We start from the raw sequence: 22,194 nt of genomic DNA on the forward strand, positions 1-22,194 counted from the left end.
CTAGCAAGCCTCTCCCACCATTTGTTAGAAGCAACTCCACTACCACCCCCTCCACCACTCTAGCTCTGTCTCTCTCCAAACCTTATTCCTCTCCTACACATATGCATTTATGTCGATCGATCTCTCTTAGTACATAAGGTAGGCCTCTCTCCTCCTCCACACATATACTAGCCATTGTACCTCTATAATTAATTAGTCCTCCCCCACCACACACCGATAGTCGAGCGCTGTAGGTAGGTATCCATGCCACAGAAACAAACTGCAACTATCCCCTCTCATGTTCCAGTAGGCCAGCAATTCTATATCTTTGATGTGGGCACACACAATTTTGATGGCACTCTTTATCGATCGCGCCCGCACACACAAACATCATCCCTCTCTTCGATTCTATGGATACCTCAAGCCGATGATACCTCCACTCTCTACTCGTGGATCGCCCCCTCTATATATATGATATATCCAGGACTCTATTTCACACACATTGCATATGTTACATTTTTTCATTGACCCCCCCCCCCCAAAAAAAAACTCACGAACCCACACACTATATCTCTCTATGTTTGTATCTCTCTCACACAACCCCACGTAGGTGGTGTACGTTCACGAAGAGAATAGGTGCACATACTCATGCTTTGTGCCCAGCCACACCCGCATGGGTACATGATGGATCTCATTTCTGTACGAAATGGCAGCCCACGTGCTAATTTGAACGCGTGTAGCGGTTGTTTACCTACGGAGGTCGTGTACCACGCGTGCACGAAACAAAGTTTGACTTGATGAGTTGGCACGTTATTTTTAAATAAAGTTATCGCTCAATGGCATGTACACGGAATATAAAACAATTTTTATGGAGAAAAAGGTAGTCCGCTCCACTATATACAATGGAGCCTGCCTGCCTGGGTTTGTCTCTCTTCAGAGTACCTCACACAAGGCGGTGGTGGCCTCTCTCTCTCTCACCGTTGGTCACTGATCCGGCCGCATCCCGTCCAACGGTGGAAAAGGAGGATGTGCATCCTTTCTTCGTTCGATGGCGCCGAGGCAGCACATCCTGATCTGCGGTACCCAGCGTTCTCTCTGACCAAGCTCCGGTGTGGTAGGGACTACGCCACCTGCTCGCTGCCGCAGTATGGGAAGACCCCGCCCGCCACCGCTCACCTAGTTACATCCCGACGACCCCAAGGTATCCCCTCCGGCCTTGCTCCACTGCCCGTCTTCCCACGTCGCTGCATGTGGAAAAATCTTGCATGTGGATCTTCCATAGTTCTTTGCCCAAAATGTAGCTCGTCTGGCGTACTTTCCATATTGCAATCTCGTCCTCACACCGTTTTAGACAAACACAACCGTGTTGTTATCTCCCCTTAGGACAAGAAATATGCTTCTTTTTTGTCGCTGTATGTGTCATCAACTGTTATTGGCCAGTAATTGTTTCCTTTCTACCTCTTTTTTGCAAACATGGCTATCCATTTCACCTCGTTGCTATTGCAACCTTTTGGTGAACTGCACAAATCACTTTTTTCTTAAGAGTGTTTTGTGCAGTTGTACTAAAATGTCACACGGGCAATGTCTCTACAGTTCAGTGCGACTGGAGAAATGGAGATTGGTTTTACTCTATCCTCCTCATCCAACTCCGAGCCTAATCTTCTCCAACTATTTTCTTAATCTTCTCCAACTAGTTAGTCTTAAGAGAGACTGCAAAGGTGACCGGCTTCTATTTGTGTGTTTATTGTTTCATCAGCAGTCCACTATTATCGTAATCACACTTTATATCTTGGGAACAGGGACGCTCGGCCCTATTTTAGTGGAACTGCACAAAATGATCAGAATGTTGCATGCTCCAGACAGCTACTTTTTCCCCAACATGCCTTGTTGATTTAGACAGAGCTGGGGGGACATTGCTGCCAATGAAAGCATGGATCAATTTCAATTTAACACCTTCTCTCAACTTTATCTTTAGTTATGATGTAAATAATAGCTGTGATATGCTAATCATTGAGATGCATTAGCAAGGAAGTTAGTTTTTTATTGTTTCCGAAAGAGCATCGATGGCAAGACACATGAAACAAAAGCTGAAAGCTCGGAGCATTGTACAATTTCATGTCACTAGAAAATTATTTGTATAGTACATCAATTATGTAAACAAAATGCTAGAAGCTTGGTAGCATCGCCAGAAACCTCTTCAGCATCTGGGTCCATGTGCCATGCACAAAATTATACTCCTCTGTTCCTAAATATTTGTCTTTTTACAAATTTCAAATGGGCATATTTTAGAGTGTATATTCACTCATTTTGCTTCGTATGTAGTCACTCGTTGAAATCTCTAGAAAGACAAATACTCCAGAGTATATTTAAGAACCGAGGGAGTAGTGCACAACCGCATGGGAGACTCAGCTCGGTCATTGCGCCGCATTAATAGTGAATAATGAGCAGTCAAATTATAAGCCCCACCTTTCCAACTGTAAGTTTCTCGGAAGAAGCAACCATCAATACACTCTTCTTTGAATCTGCTCATACTACTCCATCCGTCAATGTTTATAGAGTGCGCATCAAAAAAATCTCTGGGACCAAGGCGACTAGCGATCGGCCTGAAAAATGGCATTGGTAGTTATAGCCGGTGTCTATTACTAGAGGAAATAATGCGCACACACATGCATGCAGTGCTTCCACCCCGGGTACACACATGCATGCACTTACTCCACTCCGTAGTACATCGAGAGAAAATTGTGGACTTGATTGCGGTTACCACGACCTAATTAATTGAGCATTAAACGAAACGCATCTAAAGTCTCTCTGGTGGTGGAAACGCGTTGAGAGAAATGCATCAGAATGAAGCGCGCCCTATAAACTGTGACGGAGGGAGGAGTTGTATGAAGGTGCAAAACCATGTATGCGTATGGCCAGTCGGTCAACGCGCCTCCTCTTGGCATATCACTAACATGTGGGACCGGAGTGTGAGCAAACCGATATCAATTGATGGCAAAATGGCTAACCGGCCATTCCTTGAGAGAGACGAGGAGCGAGAACACACAAACGGGCTCACACGGAGGCCAAGATATATTCGATCATGGTTTATCGATATCATCATTACATGTTCGATGTTTTTTAATACTATACTATTGGGCTGCCGTTTTCCGCCCTTCTCAAGAACAAATGTGTACTTTATCAGAGATTAAAATAAAATAAGAGTAAAGATGCTCCACCATGCGGTTCTAGTAGTAGTAGTACTACTCGTACTTAAACCTTGCGCTTGGCTCTTCGCCTCATCATGAAGTCGAACAATGATGGTACTCCTGATGTTGGGTACTACAATGTGTGCCTCTGGCAATCTGACACTGAATGAACTGATGCATGTCCACTGCCTGGGCGAGGGTAGGTCGCATTAGTCAAAATGCGTAAGCGAGCTTCACCTTGTCCTGTAAGCTTCTCCTCGTTCTGCGAGTTGACGGGACACACCAAAAAATAGTGCTAGTCCATACTCCCTCCTTTCCGGTTAATATGGCTTAATCTATTTTGTAGGTAAATGAGAGAGCTTTATTCATATATAATCATTCTTAGGACGACCAGACAAGATATTGGTCACTAGGAAGCGAGGTACCCCGCAAAAAGAGAAGAAGGAAGCGAGGTGTTTCATCAAGCCAGCTCTCGGCCACATTCAAAGTGCAGCAAGCATGGTACGCACAAAGATGCACCACAAGGTTTGCTGACCTGTTTACATGCTGAATAACAAAAAAAGAGGAAATATTACTGAGCGCTCCTATTTGTAACAGGACATTTGCCAGAATTAAGCGAGAATTGTGGTGAGTGTTCCATGCAATCAACTTCCATTATCACATGCTAGAAGCCTCGAAGAGAATCAAATGTGTTGAAGATTGCTTTATCACATTTTTAAAATATAGTAAGAGTGCAGACGCTCCTCCATACGGTTCCTAGTAGTATAGTACATACCTCTATAGTAGTAGTACTAGTACTAGTAAACTTTGCGCTTGGCTGTTCGCCTCTTCGGGAAGTCGAACAATAATAGTACTAGTATAGTGTATGCTTCTGGCAATCTGACACCGAATTAACTGTTGCACGTCCACCACCTGAGCGAGGGAGAGGTTTCATTAGTCAAAAGTTTCTCCTTGTCCCGCGAGCCACCGCGCGCAAGCATCTCCTGTTGTGCAAGCTTCTCCTCGTTCAGCAAGTTGACATGACACAACAAAGTAATGCTAGTCCATACTGCCTCCTTTTAGGTTAATATGGCTTAATTTCGAACGATATAAATACACTGTCTGTCATTGTATATTTGTAAAAATACGGTCAGTGGACTTTATAATATGCTCAGCGCTCAATATATACATTTTTCGGTGTCTATACGGTCACTAGCTCACCCTGGCTGAGTATGTGTGTGCATGCACGTGTAGGTTGAGCACTTGAGTGTGACAGTGTGTGTTCTGTCGTGTGCTCGGACATGCATGCATGCATTAGGGCGTCGCGCGTGTTTTTGTGTCCATGTGTGCATGTGACTGTTGCATGCATGCACGAGGTTGCAGTCCCTCACATTCACATGTTCATAAGTCAATCATTGTCAAAATGTTGCATGCAAGGTTTAGTCATTCGTTGTTCACACATGCATTCCCAATATTAATACATTGGTAAAGACAATTTCTTGAGGAAAACGAGCCCATGAATTGAGTACAAAGGGGACCGATAAGCCAGGATAGAAGGAGTACCAGTAGTGAACCGGAAGGAGGGAGTAGGTACTAGTAGTATAGTACTACGTAACAACGTGCAGTAACAAAATTCCTCTATGCGCATCTTGTCTACGTGTCATGCAAGAAATAGAGATAAGTACAAGTGAGACTCAGGAACGGTCATACACGTAGGGGGAGTACGTGTAGGGGCCACTAAGGAGCAGTCAAATCACACAGTAAGTTAGTCGGAAGAAGCAACCATAATTTCACTCTTCAATGACACGTACGCAATATAATATGGTTGATATGGAGAGAAAAAGAAAACCACTATATATATACATTAGTAGGATCCTAAGCTACAAGCCTTCTTGCTTGGGTTGCTCTCTTCACAAGCATAGAACGACGGTGGCCACACCACTGGTCACATATCCGTCCTGATCCCGCTGCTGGGGGAAGGGAACAATGTTCTGCGTACACGCGGTCGACATCGGTGAGGGAGAAAACCCAAAGTCGATGTGTCCCAATCGGGGGTCCCCGCGGTTCGGGCTGATGCCGTGTCCCAACCGCCCTTCTAGCTACAACCTAACGTCCCAGGTGGTACATCTTCCTTTTGGAGCCGGCTTGCTCCACTACTGCAGCTCCCCACGTAGCTCCATCTCCATGTCGATCTTTCTCTACTTCTACCGGCTTCTATTTGTGATGAGTTTATGTCTCATGAACTAGTGCCAGTATTGTTATTCTAATCACACTTCTTTAATATCTTTGCCATCAGGGATACTCAGCTCGATTTTAGTGGAACTGCACAAAAGCATCATATGATCCGAGGGTGCCAGCCGTCTTTCCTTCGACCTGTTCTACCTAGCCAAGAAATTAAATCTTGTTTAGGGTTTAGGGTTTAAGTCATAGTGACTCCATCAGTAGTTTTTCTTTTGTACACGCTCTCACAACTTTTGTCTTTAGTTGTGAAGTAAATATTGGCTATGATCTGCGAATCATTGAGATGCATCGACATGCGTGTTAGTTTTCCTTTGTATTTGATGGAATGTTGTAACGGGGCAACCTTGGAGTAGGAATGAAAATGGAGTGGAAAGTTTTCATTTTTCCGGAGAAAAAATGGAAACGGAGAGAAACCAACGTTTCGTTTCGTTGGATCGCACCATCGAGCAAAACCAACGTGTAAATCACGTCTGTCGCGTTCGTGTCTCACCCTCCTCCACGGCTCCCCCACACAGTCGCTCGGCATGCCACTCACCGCAAACCGAGTATACGATAACTTTCCCACCCGCTTGTCGATGAATCGCGCCTGGAGTACTAGCACTACTGGAAGAGATTGACAAGTTGGGGGAGGACAACTAGCTGTAGCACGGACTCCCAAGAACTTTTTACATGCATGTTGTGGCTGGCTATTGCGACCTTTGAACGCGGAGCAGTCGCGTGCACCGGGAAGCGGCGCGGGCAACACTCTCTCGGCCGGTGCGCCGCTTCAATGTCGGCACCAGTGAGAGGTCGCATCCACTCTGGCTGGGCATGAATGCGGCACTGACCGTTTCAGGCGGGAAGCACGCGGGGGTGATGAATAGGGTTCGGGTTGGTCAGGAGCGGGCGTGGCAGCGGTCCGGACGCCCGCAAACAAGAGTTGATGTACGTTAATATTGTTGTGTATATAATTAAAAACGTAAATAATGTGCTAGTTGGACAAATATGTTTGGGGATGGAGATGGAGATGGAATTTTACGTAAACACGGATATGCATGTCCATGTCTATGTGTGTGTGCGCGACGACTCTCGCGACCTAGAAGCGGGGGAGTGTTTTTGATCGAGTTTTCTTTCTTGGCACGTTAAAAAAATTGTCCGCCACTTTTCGTTTCTTTTTTCCAAGAACGCGCGTATTCTATTTAAAACCACTGCTATGGAGATTTTTTTTACTCCATTGTATATATAGCCTCTTGTTTGATAGGGTTTCTCGCGTCTCGCTCTCTCAGCCTCTCCATATCAAAACAAGATGACAGTGTCCACTCTATCTCTCTCCTCACTGGTGGTCACAGATCCAGCTGAATCCCGTCCGGTGCGGGAGGTGAGGAGGTGCAGCATTGAAGTTGTTGTCGTCGGCGATGGAGGAAGCCGATGCGCACTATCCTCTCCAAGCCAGCGCTGGCGCAGACGATGGTTCTCCGCGCCCTTGTTCGCTACCGTCTTGTGGGCAGATCCCGCCCGCCCACCTAAGCGACATCTCTCCCACTTGAGGTATAACTTCTTCTACTGGTCCAGCTCCCTAGGTCGCTGCATGCGGGTTTTCTTCTATGCGACTACTCCCCAGCTCCCCATGTATAGTAGCTAGGGTTCATCGGCTGGTCCAACCTCACCTACTATTATTGAGGACATGCCACTCGAAAAGTTGTCCTAATTTATGCCTCGGTGGAGGTATACATGTTGTTTTGACAAAAAGTACATGGTGGTTGTGTGGTCATTGTCCATATGCTCCTATTGCTGCTGCTAATCTAATACTATCACTAGTTAAATGAAGAAATGTTTTTTTCTTGGGTATCCTGGTTTAGTTCCCATCAAGATAATCATGATGCTTCTGTTTGTTGGTGTACTTTTCATTAATTCTTATTGATAGTTGAGATGTCGTTGTTAATCTTGTACCACTTCCAAAACAAAGTAACAACACTATACCCCTTTTTTATATTTTTGCAAACAGCAACGCGTATCTCCATACCTGGGCATGTCTTCCTCGATTTTAGTGGAATTGCACAAAATTAGATGGTCATTGTTGTTCCGCCTCACTGTGCTTTGCCACGTGGTTCTTCCTTCCTCGAGCTTGATTAATGAGAAGAAACAAACCATAGTGAGGATTTGTCGAACTTCATAGGTGCCTCACCCAAACTTGATGCCAAATGGACGATACATGACCATGAGGACCTATCGATGCTCATGGTTGCGCCTCATGGTTGCGTCGGCTGGTGAAGCAGATCGATTTTCCACGAAAAACAAGTTGTCTTCCATTAGTGCTCTTTGCTTGTTACCCACAAAGATGATATCCTTCATCAGTTCACCTTGGTTGCGTTGGAGACACAATCGTCTTTCACGTTGGTGCAATTTTATCACACAATTGGCTATGAACCAAATGTTTCCTCGAAGAAGGATCGACGCTGGTACTAAGAGCATAAGTTTTGTATTGATTTCTAAGCCTTCTGACAAATTTGTCTTCATCTCCCCTGTAATTTTATTTGTCCACCTATTAACTTTGATTAAAAAATGGTGTGGACTAAAAACCCGGATGGACATAGTAGCCCTCCATTTTTATTTACTCTGCATATTAGATATGATTGAAGTCAAACTTTGTAAAGTTTGACCAAGTTTAGGCCGAACACAACAAACCATAACTATTGAGAGAGGGCAAACTGTACATACTCTCAAACCTTTCTGATAATTGAAATTAAAATTCTTTATTTGTACACACTCCCACACGTTCCCGATAATTTGGCGCATGTGTGGTTGTTCACTTAAGGGAGGGTAGTGTACCGGACGTGAATGACAGGAAGTGCGACCAGGACGCGTGGATCATTAGTTCGTCGGAAGTAGTTGTTTTCTTCACTAGCACGTTAAATAAAGAGTTTCGTTTCGTACTTACACAATTAAAAATGATTGTTATGGAGAGAATAAGAAAACCACTCCGCTATATCTTAGTAGTATACACGAGTACTATATGGATGCAGCTTCATTGACTTAGTGCACCTGCCTTTGGGTGTATGATAGGTGGGCCCAAAATGTGGCTGGCCCACCTGTCATACAGCCAAAGGCAGGTGTAGTTAAGGCACCGAAGCTCAGTCCGTAATACATTATATATGTAGTACACTATATAAGCTGGATGCTCAGCGCTTGTTCGCTGGGGTTTGCACTCTCCACACTCTCGCTGCACTATATATATACACGTTGGAGGGTCATCGTTCCTTTGCTAGGGTTTGCTATATTCACAGTCTCTCACCCTCTTCATCAGATCTAAACAAGACCGAGTTGTGGCCTCTGTCTCTCTCTCCCCCCTCACAGCTGGTGAAGGAGGCATCCGGATCATGTCGCACCGGGAAGGGGAGGAGGTGCAGCGTTCACTCTATTGCCTTTGGCAAGGGAGGAAATCCACTGCCAGCTGCGTTGTTCTCTTTCACCCAGCGCCTGTGCAGGAGGCCCACTGGCCCCTTCTTCCTCGCTATCGTATGTAGTGTGGGCAGATCCGGCATCCTGCCGCACGCCTTGCCATATCCCGACGACCCTAAGGTATAGTTTCTTTGAAACCGTCATTTCTCAAGCTGCATGCGGATGTTTTTCGATTATGTAGTCGAATCTAGGTCTTGGTTCAAAGAGGACAGAAGGGTGTGGTGGGGTGGAGCATGAATCTAGGATGTAGTTCAATAAGGAAAGGAGGGAGGGAAAGTAGTATAGACTAGCTATCCAGCCCCTTTGTTGGTCGAAAAGGGAGAAGGGGGTTACCCAGTACACACATCTGTAAGGAACCAATCTCTTTGTTGAAAAGGGAAATAAATTGGGGGGTTGGGTAGTTTGTGCAGGACTAGATTTGCTGCCCTCACATAGGAAAAAGGTTCAAAGAGAACAAACATGGGACCGATGCAGATATGTTGCTTGGCTACATACTCTGCATCACCCATTTATACATGTGGACGCACATGGTGCTGGCATGTCACATACAACTATTTTGCTGTTGTTAATCTAAGAATGCTGCTGGAAAATTGAAGCAATGCCACTGTTAAAAGTAAATTACATTCTTAATGTATGTTGTTTGAAGAGAATGTCTCTGTTAATATGAATCAATCCAACCGTTTTAGAAATGCTACTGTACCACTTTGTTTTCCATCAAGATAAGTTAGATGCTTCTTTTTGTTGCTATTTGTTTCATACTCCTTTATTGGCCAGTAATTGTTTCCTTTTTTGCCTCTGTTAAAACAGGGATATCTACTCAACTTGTTGCTATAGCAAACTTAAATTTCACATCGGTGACTTTGCTTGATTTCAGTGCAACTGCACAAAACGAGATTGGATTTCCTATTTGTGTTGGCAGATTCATAGGTGATCTTGTGTGTGTCATGACAGGTTGGTACTTGCCTTCATCCACATGATCGTGCGGTGTGTTTTGAGATGCTGTGCTACTTGTCTTGGTACTATTTCAAATAAATGTTGAATTGAAGCTATTGTATTGCTCTCTTTTCCCATTAAGTAGTGAACAAAAATGATACCAACCCACACATGATGCTTCTTGCTTTGTTACAACAAACTCTGCACCACCCCCTTTATAAGTAGATGGGAGCACATGGTGTTGTTGCACCCACTCTCCCCTGGAACTATTTATGCTTTTTGTTAATATAATGCCGCTGGTAAAATTAAGCAATGCCACTCTCAAAATTAACTACTAAATCTTAGTTCAAAACTGCGACACTTGTTAGGGATTGGCAGGATTACCATTTTTGTGGCCGCATGTTTCATCCTCCTATATTGGCCAGTAATTGATTCTTTTTTGCCTTTGTTAAAATAGGGCTATCTATTTAACTTGTTTCTATTGTGACATTTTGCATCGCTACGCGAAACACTTTTGTTTTAAGAGTGTTTTGTGCAGTTCAACTTGAATGTCACACCGACGACTTTGCTTAATTTTGGTGGAACTGCCCAAAACGAGATCATGCATTTTCATATATGTGTTGGGATTTCTCTCAAGTCCTCCTCGCGAGTTGTTTCAAATCTTGGTCAAGAAAGGTCAGTACCAACTTTCATCCACATGATGCTGCAGTGTGCTTTGAGATGTTGTGCTACTTGCATTGGTACTGTTTTGGATAAAGGTTGAATTGAAGCTACTGAACTGCTGGCTTTTACCATTAAGTGGGAAAAAATTGTTCCAACCCAGACATGATGCTTGTTTCTTTGTTACAACAAAACTCTGCATCACCCCCTTTATAAGTAGATGGAAGCACATGGTGTTGTTGCGCCACTCTCCCCTGGAACTGTTTATGCTTTTTGTTAATCTAATGCTGCTGGTAAAATTATGTAATGCCACTCTCTGAATTAACTACTGAATCTTAGTTCAAAACTGCAACACTTATTAGGGATTGGCGGGATTACCATTTTTGTGGCCGCATGTTTCATCCTCCTTTATTGGCCAGTAATTGATTCCTTTGTTGCCTCTATTTAAATAGGGATATCTATTCAACTTGTTGCTATTGCGACATTTTGCTTCACTTAATTTTGGTGGAACTGCACAAAAAGAGACCGGATATCCATATATGTGTTGAGATCTCTTTTAGGTCTTCCTCACGAGTTGTTTCAAATCTTGGCCTTGAAAGTTCAGTACCGACTTTCCTCAGAATTAACTACTGAATCTTAGTTCAAAACTGCAACACTTGTTAGGGATCAGCGGGAGTACCATTTTTGTTAGGGATCGGCCGGAGTACATGTTTAAGAAATGTATTGTTCAGAGAATGTCTCCGTTATTATATATTAGTGGAAGTGTTTTACAAATGGTACTATCCTACTTTGTAGTTCTTTCTACATGTTTAACCAAGATATTGTTAAGATAATGTCTCTGTTAAAATGAATTAGTCGCATTGTTTTAGGAATGGTACTTTTCTGCTTTGTCGTTCTTTATACATGTTGAAACAAGGCATTGTTAAGATAATGTCTCAGTTAATATGAATGAATCACACTGATTGAGAATTGCTACTCACCTGCTTTGTTTCCCATTAAGATAAGGTAGATCAGTAGATGTTTTTCTTCTGGGAGTACAAGTCATCAACCGTTATTTCTCAGTAATTGTTTCCCTTATACCTATTGTTGCTTACAGGGATATCAAAATTGAAGCTTAGTTTTATTATGACTTTTATTTTAGTTGAACTGCACAAAAGGAGCCAATGTGTCTAAGGCAAACTGCTGCATTAGTGGGTCTAGTTGGTCTTATCACTTTGCCGAAAGCAGCAGTCACTGTTTGTGCTACATTACACAAGGAATGACCGAGAAGCTTTACAGAGTATTAGTAGACGCTGCTAACATGACTAGTCTGCACAGAGCATAGGAAACTCTACAACACGTGGAGTGCACTGGACAAAAAGTGCCCAAACAAGTACAGGAAGCCAGGACAGGAGTCCAAGTCTGTCAATGTCATTCTAAGCAACAATGATGGGGTATCTCGGTATGGTAATCTTTCAGTTTGTTAGTCCACCGATTGGTGGGTTGACACTGGGGCCAATATTCATGTGTGTGCTGATGTGTCTTTGTTTTCTGGTAGCATATAAATACGAAATCCACGGGGATGCTCAGCTTGATTTTAGTGGAACTGCACAAAAATGTTCAGATGGTTCGTCTCCTCCATAATACTTTATCATGCACAATACCTCGAATGGTTCTCTAATCATTCGTCGTCACCTTGAGCCACCGGGCTATCAGATGAAAACCTGAAGACAAACCCTTCCTGTTCCACAATCATAGGCATTAAATATTTTGAATGGGAAAAGCTTGTCAAAGTTTAATCATTGATGTTAGCAAGAAGACATTAGTTTAATATATTAGAATTGGAAAACCTTGTCAATTTTTGCTCATTGATGTTAGCTAGAAGACATGCATTTGATATTTTTGAGTGGGACGCCCTTTGCTGTGAGCAACGTCGATCATTTTTTCCTATTCCTGTCTTCAGTTCAGAAGTAAATATTTACTCTACTGAGATGCATAGTCACATGAATGTTGAATTATGTAAGGTATTTTAAGAGTTTGTTCTGAATGTTTTCTATGTAATGCCAGGCCTTGTGAGTTTGATTGCAAAGTTGAGCTTGGAATGCTGTGGCATGCGGCATCACGAGCTGTTCACCGTGCCTCCTGAGAATAATGCTTCATATTGTTTTGCATGTTGATCTAATGCCTGTGATTTGTATGTTAAGAAGATCATCCTCTTCTGTTGTTTCTGTGCTTAAGAAGTTCATTGTCTTATGTTTCATTCTTAGCATATACGACAACTCGGGTAGGTTAGAGGTGAAACCATATGATCTTTCGACCAACTCATCATCTTAGGCCGTGATTGGATCGTCGTTTTCCAACCAACACCAATTGTAAAACTGACGCTTGTAAATAAAAGCAGATGGTCTCGGGCGAAGCGCTTGGTTGGTCGATTTCGACTAGTAAAATATACACTAGTCTCTCAATTTACACGCGTAACCCGCCGGTTTTACTTACAGACCTCGGGCCCTTGGTTTCATTATGCCTGTATTTTACGTGTTGTTTCCGATGACGAGTAAATTACACTTGTATCTTAATATAGGTGTGAAATAAACTAAAGCTCCCAAGCGCGGCCTTACCATTTCATGTTGTCTCAGTCTCTCGAAGGTGCTTATATGTGCCCGATGATCCTGGCTTCCTGAATGAGCAGCGAGCGCTGTATCAAACCATCCGTAGGGCCCGTGAGGCCCTCTCCGTCGTCCTTCGAGTTGTTGCGCTCGCTGTGGCGCTGAGCATTGTCAACATGGTCAACGAACATGAGGATTCAGGAGATGACTTTATTTTGATTGGATGATAGTAGGGACCCACTAGGGCCATAGCCGTATGTATGCAAGTGCCTCCTTATTACGTACAACTATATTCCTTTTTGCTTCCTACTGGTTTCCTGACATCACGGTCCCACACCATTGTCAACCTATGTAGTCAATAAACGAGAGAATTGCACAAGGAGCTGTCGACAGCTGGGACCAAGCAGCTCGAGCAGTATTTGTGTTTTTGAGGTGTGAGCATTGCAGAGTTTTTCTTGAGCGATGTTTTCGTTGTTGTTCGGAGGAGAGAAGGGTATTAACTGGGCGGGCTGTGGCCCGTCTAGCCCAAGCGAGATATCCATCCCAGATATTATTATTTTTCAAGCTGAAAATGGCTGGCCCAGCTATACTTTTTTTTGAGGAATACCCAGGCATAGTCAACTTGTTATTCTCCGCCCCGCTGGGCTGCAAATCTTTCCTAGGAGGGATGCATTAGGCTTAACAGGAAAATGGGCCTTAAGAAATATTAAATGGGATGTAATTATACAAACTGGGCAGTAACTATAAAAAATGCACCAAATACGTAATTATTTTATCAAATATTATTTTTGGATTTTGAAAATTTTAATTTCATTAATTGTTGCGTGCGCAATGTTTCGTTGGATTTTTACGTAATACAAATTTATATTGAAATTGTATCTAATCTGACTAGAAATTTCGGGATAAAAATATTTCGGATCCCATCAAAATGTGGGAAATTTTATTGAATTCTGTTTTGAATGGTTGGTTGAATTTATTAATTGTTGTCCTAGCTAGAAAAAGGGCTGTGCTTTTAACAAACCGTAAATGGGCTGTAGTAAATTCCATTAGAATTCAAAAATGGGCTATAAATTCTTACAAATCGCAAATGGGCTATAAGTTCTCTGCCACACACTTGTGGGCCTACTAAGTTGACACGTCCCTAAAAAAGTAAGTTGACGCGTATGCAAGGCTTTGTCAACTTATAGTCAACACACTATTCTAGCAGCAGTGGCCATTGGATGTCCATCCAAAGGATGTCGTGCTTCTTCTTCAATCCCGGATATTCTAGCTTCAGCCGCCAAAATAATGATTCCTCCCCCTGACATCTGGGGCGCACTGTTTCGGAGGTTGACCTATGGGCCTACTAAGTTGACGCGTACCAAGGGCTTTGTCAACTTAGTCAATATAAACGATTCTAGCTGCAGTGACACTGGAATGTCCATCCAACGGCCCTCGTGCTTCATCAACCTCTGGTCTCCTTTCTCCAGCCGCCCAAAGCAGCACCGGTCGTGCTGCTTGCTCCTACCTCCCGTGGCCGGCTTTGCTGCCGCAGAGGCCTCACCGCCCCCTGCTACTCCCATCGCTAGCCAAACCATCCCTCTACTCACACACACCCCTTGTTATTCTGCGGCGACGGCAGCCAAACCAGTGAACCCTCGTACTCCTCTCTGCTTGGGAATCCACTACCGCATCTTCCCCGGCTCCATGTCGTACCCTTCCTAGGCCTCGCCATCGTCCATCGCCCTGGTGCTCTTGGCGCAGCGTGGTCAACGAGCGACATCCATCGGACGTGGACTGTAGGTGGAGAGGCTAACAGCTGGGTCGACGGCCGCACACAAAGAAATGCCTCCTTATTACGCGCAAAATAATGATTCCTCCACCTAACATCTGGGCCCACCGGAAGGGCCTCTGTATTTTTTGAAAAAAACATTCCCCCCGCTGACAGGTCGGACCCACCAGCTATATCTTCGCACACAAGGAAGTGCCTGATGTCTACTACACAGCCTTCTTCTTGTAGACGTTGTTGGACCTCCAAGTGCAGAGGTTTGTAGGACAGTAGCAAATTTCCCTCAAGTGGATGTCCTAAGGTTTATCAATCCGTAGGAGGCGTAGGATGAAGATGGTCTCTCTCAAGCAACCCTGCAACCAAATAACAAAGAGTCTCTTGTATCCCCAACACACCCAATACAATGGTAAATTGTATAGGTGCACTAGTTCGGCGAAGAGATGGTGATACAAGTGGTATATGGATAGTAGATAATAGTTTTTGTATTCTGAAATAATAAAAAGAGCAAGGTAGCAAGTGATAAAAGTGAGCGTAAACGGTATTGCAATGTGTGGAAACAAGGCCTAGGGTTCATACTTTTGCTAGTGTAAGTTCCCTCAACAATACTAAAATAATTGGATCATAAAACTATCCCTCAACATGCAACAAAGAGTCACTCTAAAGTCACTAATAGCGGAAAACAAACGAAGAGATTATGGTAGGGTACAAAACCACCTCAAAGTTATTCTTTCCAATCAATCCGTTGGGCTATTCCTATAAGTGTCACAAACAGCCCTAGAGTTCGTACTAGAATAACACCTTAAGACACAAATCAACCAAAACCCTAATGTCACCTAGATACTCCAATGTCACCTCAAGTATCCGTGGGATGATTATACAATATGCATCACACAATCTCAATTCATCTATTCAACCAACACAAAGGACCTCAAAGAGTGCCCCAAAGTTCTACCGAAGAATCATGACGAAAACGTGTGCCAACCCCTATGCATAGGTTCATGGGCGGAACCCGCAAGTTGGTCACCAAAACATACATCAAGTGAATCACGTGATATCCCATTGTCACCACAGATATCCACGACAAGACATACATCTAGTGTTCTCAAATCTTTAAAGACTCAATCCGATAAGATAACTTCAATGGGGAAACTCGATTCATTACAAGAGAGTAGAGGGGGGAGAAAACATCATAGGATCCAACTATAATAGCAAAGCTCGTGATACATCAAGATCGTATCATCTCAAGAACATGAGAGAGAGAGAGAGAGATCAAACACATAGCTACTGGTACATACCCTCAGCCCCGAGGGAGAACTACTCCCTCCTCATCATGGAGAGCACCGGGATGATGAAGATGGCCACTGGTGAGGGCTCCCCCCTCCGGGAGGGTGTCAGAACAGGGTCCCGACTGACTTTTGGTGGCTACAGAGGCTTCTGGCGGCGGAACTCCCGATCTATGTTGCGTTCTGGAAGTTTTAGGGTACGTGGATATATATGGGTGCAGGGAGGACGTCGGAGGAGCCACAGGGCCCCACGAGGCAGGGGGGCGCACCCTAGGGGGGGGGGCGCCCCCCACCCTCATGAGCACCTCGTTTCTTCCTTGACGTGGGGTCCAAGTCCATCAGGTGTGTTTTCTTCCAAAAATAACTTCTCCAGTTGATTTCGTTCCGTTTCGACTCTGTCTGATATTCCTTTTCTTCAAAACACTAAAATAGGCATAAAACAGCAAATCTGGGCCGGGCCTCCAGTTAATAGGTTAGTCCCAAAAATAATATAAAAGTGGAAAATAAAGCCCAATATTGCCCAAAACAGTAGATAATATAGCATGGAGCAATAAAAAATTATAGATACGTTGGAGACGTATCAAGCATCCCCAAGCTTAATTCCTGCTCGTCCTCGAGTAGGTAAATGATAAAAAAGATAATTTTTGATGTGGAATGCTAGTTGGCATAATTTCAATGTAATTCTTCTTACTTGTGATATGAATATTCAGATCCATAAGATTCAAGACAAAAGTTCATATTGACATAGAAATAATAATACTTCAAGCATACTAACTAAGCAATCATGTCTGCTCAAAATAACATGGCCAAATAAAGCTATCCCTACAAAATCATATAGTCTGGCTATGCTCCATATTCACCACACAAAATATTTAAATCATGCACAACCCTGATGACAAGCCAAGCAATTGTTTCATACTTTTGATGTTCTCAAACTTTTTCAATCTTCATGCAATACATGAGCGTGAGCCATGGATATAGCACTATAGCTGGAATAGAATGGTGGTTGTGGAGAAGACAAAAAAGAGGGGAAGATAGTCTCACATCGACTAGGCGTATCAATGGGCTATGGAGATGCCCATCAATAGATATCAATGTGAGTGAGTAGGGATTGCCATGCAACGGATGCACTAGAGCTATAAATGTATGAAAGCTCAACAAAAGAAACTAAGTGATTGTGCATCCAACTTGCTTGCTCACGAAGACCTAGGGCAATTTTGAGGAAGCCCATCATTGGAATATACAAGCCAAGTTCTATAATGTAAAATTCTCACTAGTATGTGAAAGTGGCAACATAGGAGACTCTCTATCATGAAGATCATGGTGCTACTTTGAAGCACAAGTGTGGTAAAAGGATAGTAGCATTATCCCTTTTATTTTATTTTATTTTTTTATTTGGCCTTCCTTTTTTTATTTGGCCTTTCTTTTTTTGGCCTTTCTTTTTTTTATTCGGCCCCTTTTTTTGGGACAATGCTCTATTGAATGATGATCGTCACACTTCTATTTATTTACAACTCAATGATACAACTCGATACTAGAACAAAGATGACTCTATATGAATGCCTCCGGCGGTGTACCGGGATATGCAATGAATCAAGAGTGACAAGTATGAAGAAATTATGAACGGTGGCTTTGCACAAATACTATGTCAACTACATGATCATGCTAAGCAATATGACAATGATGAATGTGTCATGATGAACTAGATGGTGGAAAGTTGCATGGCAATATATCTCGGAATGGCTATGGAAATGCCATGATAGGTAGGTATGGTGGCTGTTTTGAGGAAGGTATATGGTAGGTGCATGATACCGGCGAAAGGTGCGCAGTATTAGAGAGGCTAGCCAAGGTGGAAGGGTGAGAGTGCGTGTAATCCATGGACTCAACATTAGTCATAAAGAACTCATATACTTATTGCAAAAATCTAGAAGTTATCAAAGCAAAGTATTATGCACATGCTCCTAGGGGGATAGATTGGTAGGAAAAGACCATCGCTCGTCCCCGACCGCCACTCATAAGGAAGACAATCAATAAACACCTCATGCTCCGACTTCGTTACATAATGGTTCACCATACGTGCATGCTACAGGAATCACAAACTTCAACACAAGTATCTCTCAAATTCACAACTACTCAACTAGCATGACTCTAATATCACCATCTCCATATCTCAAAACAATCATCAAGCATCAAACTTCTCATAGTATTCAACACACTCATAAGAGAATTTTATTATTCTTGAATACCTGGCATATTAGGATTTTAAGCAAATTACCATGCTATTTAAGACTCTCAAAATAATCTAAGTGAAGCATGAGAGTTCATCTATTTCTTCAAAATAAAACTACCACCATGCTCTAAAAGATATAAGTGAAGCACTAGAGCAAATGACAAACTACTCCGAAAGATTTAAGTGAAGATCAATGAGTAGTTAAATAATTATTTAGCTACGTGAAGACTCTCTAACATTTAATAATTTCAGATCTTGGTATTCTATTCAAACAGCAAGCAAAGCAAAATGACATCTAAGAATAGCAAACATCATGTGAAGAAGCAAAAACTTAGGATCAATCGATACTAACCGATAGTTGTTGAAGAAGAAAGGTGGGATGCCAACTGGGGCATCCCCAAGCTTAGATGCTTGAGACTTCTTGAAATATTATCTTGGGGTGCCTTGGGCATCCCCAAGCTTGAGCTTTTGTGTCTCCTTAATTCCTCTCATATCACGGTCTCCCTAAATCTCAAAAGCTTCATCCACACAAAACTCAACAAGGACTCGTGAGATAAGTTAGTATAAACCATTGCAGAAACCTTATCATAATCTACTGTAGCAAATCACTAAAATTATTATTCAACATTGAATACTAAATGCCTCTGCATATTTAATAGTCCTATCCTCAAATAGAATCATTAAAGAAGCAAACATATGCAAACAATGCAAACATAACAGCAATCTGCCTAAACAGGATAGTCTTTAAAGAGCTGCAACATCCATACTTCCCTAGCTCCAAAAATTATGAAAGAAAATTCCCACTGTATTAAATTTATCAGAGCTTAATATGCAAAAGGTTTCAACATTTTATCACATTCTGACTTTTCTAGGGAATTATTGCAACAGCGGTAAACTTTCTGTTTTCAAACAGCAACATGTGGACTTCTAAAATAGGCATAGTAAAGGCTATCAATGCCACTTTTGTTGAAATAAAAGATGCAAAACATTATTATAAATAACAGCAAGCAAATCCTAACAAAATAAATTGACTCTCCAAGCAAAACACATATCATGTGGCGAATAAATATATAGCTCCAAGTAAAGTTACCGATGAATGAAGACGAAAGAGGGGATGCCTTCCGGGGCATCCCCAAGCTTAGGATCTTGGTTATCCTTGAATATTTCCTTGGGGTGCCTTGGGCATCCCCAAGATTAGGCTCTTACCACTCCTTGTTCCATAGTCCATCGAATCCTTACCCAAAACTTGAAAACTTCACAACACAAAACTTAAAGTAGAAAACTCATAAGCTCCGTTAGTATAAGAAATTAAATCACCATCATAAGGTACTGTAATGAACTCATTATAAATTCATATTGGTGTAATATTTACTGTATTCCAACTTCTCTATGGTTCATACCCTCCGATACTACTCATAGATTCATCAAAATAAGCAAACAACACATCGAAAACAGAATCTGTCAAAAAAAGAACAGTCTGTAGTAATCTGGATCAAATGTATACTTCTGGAACCCCAAAAATTCTAAAATAAATTGCTGGACCTGAGTAATTTATCTATTAATCATATTCAAAAATAATTAAATAAATAGCACTCCCCAAATAAAAATGGCAGCAATTCTCGTTAGTGCTAAAGTTTCTGTTTTTGACAGCATGATCAACAAGACTTTCCCCAAGTCTTCCCAAAGGTTCTACTTGGCACAAACACTAACTAAAAGCATAAAAATACATCTAAATAGAGGGTAGATGAATTATTTATTACTAAACAGGAACAAAAATCAAGGAACTAAAATAAAATTGGGTTGCCTCCGAACAAGCGCTATCGTTTAATGCCCCTAGCTAGGCATGATGATTTCAATGATGCTCACATAAAGGATAAGAATTGTAACATAAAGAGAGCATTATGAAGAATATGACTAGCACATTTAAGTCGAACATACTTCCTATGCATAGGGATTTTGTGAGAAAACAACTTATGGGAGCAATAATCAACTAGCATAGGAAGGCAAAACGGGCATAACTTCAAAACTTCAAGCACATAGAGTGGAAACTTGATATTATTGCAATTCCTACAAGCATATATTCCTCCCTCATAATAATTTTCAGTAGCATAATGAATGAATTCAACAATATAACCAGCACCTAAAGCATTCTTTTCATGATCTACAAGCATATAAAATTTACTACTCTCCACATAAGCAAAATTCTTCTCATGAATAACAGTGGGAGCAAACTCAACAAAGTAACTATCATGGGATTGAAAATTGAAATCAAGATGAGAAGTTTCATGGTTATCATTATTCTTTAAAGCATACGTGTCATCACAATAATCATCATAGATAGGAGGCATGCTTTCATCATAATAAATTTGCTCATCAAAACTTAGGGAACAAAAAATATCATCTTCATCAAACATAGCTTCCCCAAGCTTGTGGCTTTGCATATCATTAGCATCATGGATATTCAAGGAATTCATACTAACAACATTGCAATCATGCTCATCATTCAAATATTTAGTGCCAAACATTTTATAGATTTCTTCTTCTAGCACTTGAGCACAATTATCCTTTCCATCATACTCACGAAAGATATTAAAAAGGTGAAGCGTATGAGATAAACTCAATTCCATTTTCTTTGTAATTTTCTTTTATAAACTAAACTAGTGATAAAACAAGAAACTAAAAGACTCGATTGCAAGATCTAAAGATATACCTTCAAGCGCTAACCTCCCCGGCAACGGCGCCAGAAAAGATCTTGATGTCTACTACACAACCTTCTTCTTGTAGACGTTGTTGGGCCTCCAAGTGCAGAGGTTTGTAGGACAGTAGCAAATTTCCCTCAAGTGGATGACCTAAGGTTTATCAATCCGTAGGAGGCGTAGGATGAAGATGGTCTCTCTCAAGCAACCCTACAACCAAATAACAAAGAGTCTCTTGTGTCCCCAACACACCCAATACAATGGTAAATTGTATAGGTGCACTAGTTCGGCGAAGAGATGGTGACACAAGTGGTATATGGATAGTAGATAATAGTTTTTGTAATCTAAAATAATAAAAACAGCATGGTAGCAAGTGATAAAAGTGAGCGTAAACGGTATTGCAATGTGTGGAAACAAGGCCTAGGGTTCATACTTTCGCTAGTGTAAGTTCCCTCAACAATACTAACATAATTGGATCATAAAACTATCCCTCAACATGCAACAAAGAGTCACTCCAAAGTCACTAATAGCGGAGAACAAACGAAGATATTATGGTAGGGTACGAAACCACCTCAAAGTTATTCTTTCCAATCAATCCGTTGGGCTATTCCTATAAGTGTCACAAATAGCCCTAGAGTTTGTACTAGAATAATACCTTAAGACACAAATCAACCAAAACCCTAATGTCACCTAGATACTCCAATGTCACCTCAAGTATCCGTGGGTATGATTATACGATATGCATCACACAATCTCAATTCATTTATTCAACCAACACAAAGGACCTCAAAGAGTGCCCCAAAGTTCTACCAGAGAATCATGACGAAAACGTGTGCCAACCCCTATGCATAGGTTCATGGGCGGAACCCGCAAGTTGCTCACCAAAACATACATCAAGTGAATCACGTGATATCCCATTGTCACCACAGATATCCACGGCAAGACATACATCTAGTGTTCTCAAATCTTTAAAGACTCAATCCGATAAGATAACTTCAAAGGGGAAACTCAATTCATTACAAGAGAGTAGAGGGGGGAGAAAACATCATAGGATCCAACTATAATAGCAAAGCTCACGATACATCAAGATCATATCATCTCAAGAACACGAGAGAGAGAGAGAGAGATCAAACACATAGCTACATGTACATACCCTCAGCCCCGAGGGAGAAATACTCCCTCCTCATCTTGGAGAGCACCGGGATGATGAAGAT

Source organism: Triticum urartu, chromosome 3A (genome assembly GCF_056163025.1).
Source record: "Triticum urartu cultivar PI428250 chromosome 3A, HENAU_Tu73, whole genome shotgun sequence".
NCBI lineage: Eukaryota > Viridiplantae > Streptophyta > Magnoliopsida > Poales > Poaceae > Triticum > Triticum urartu.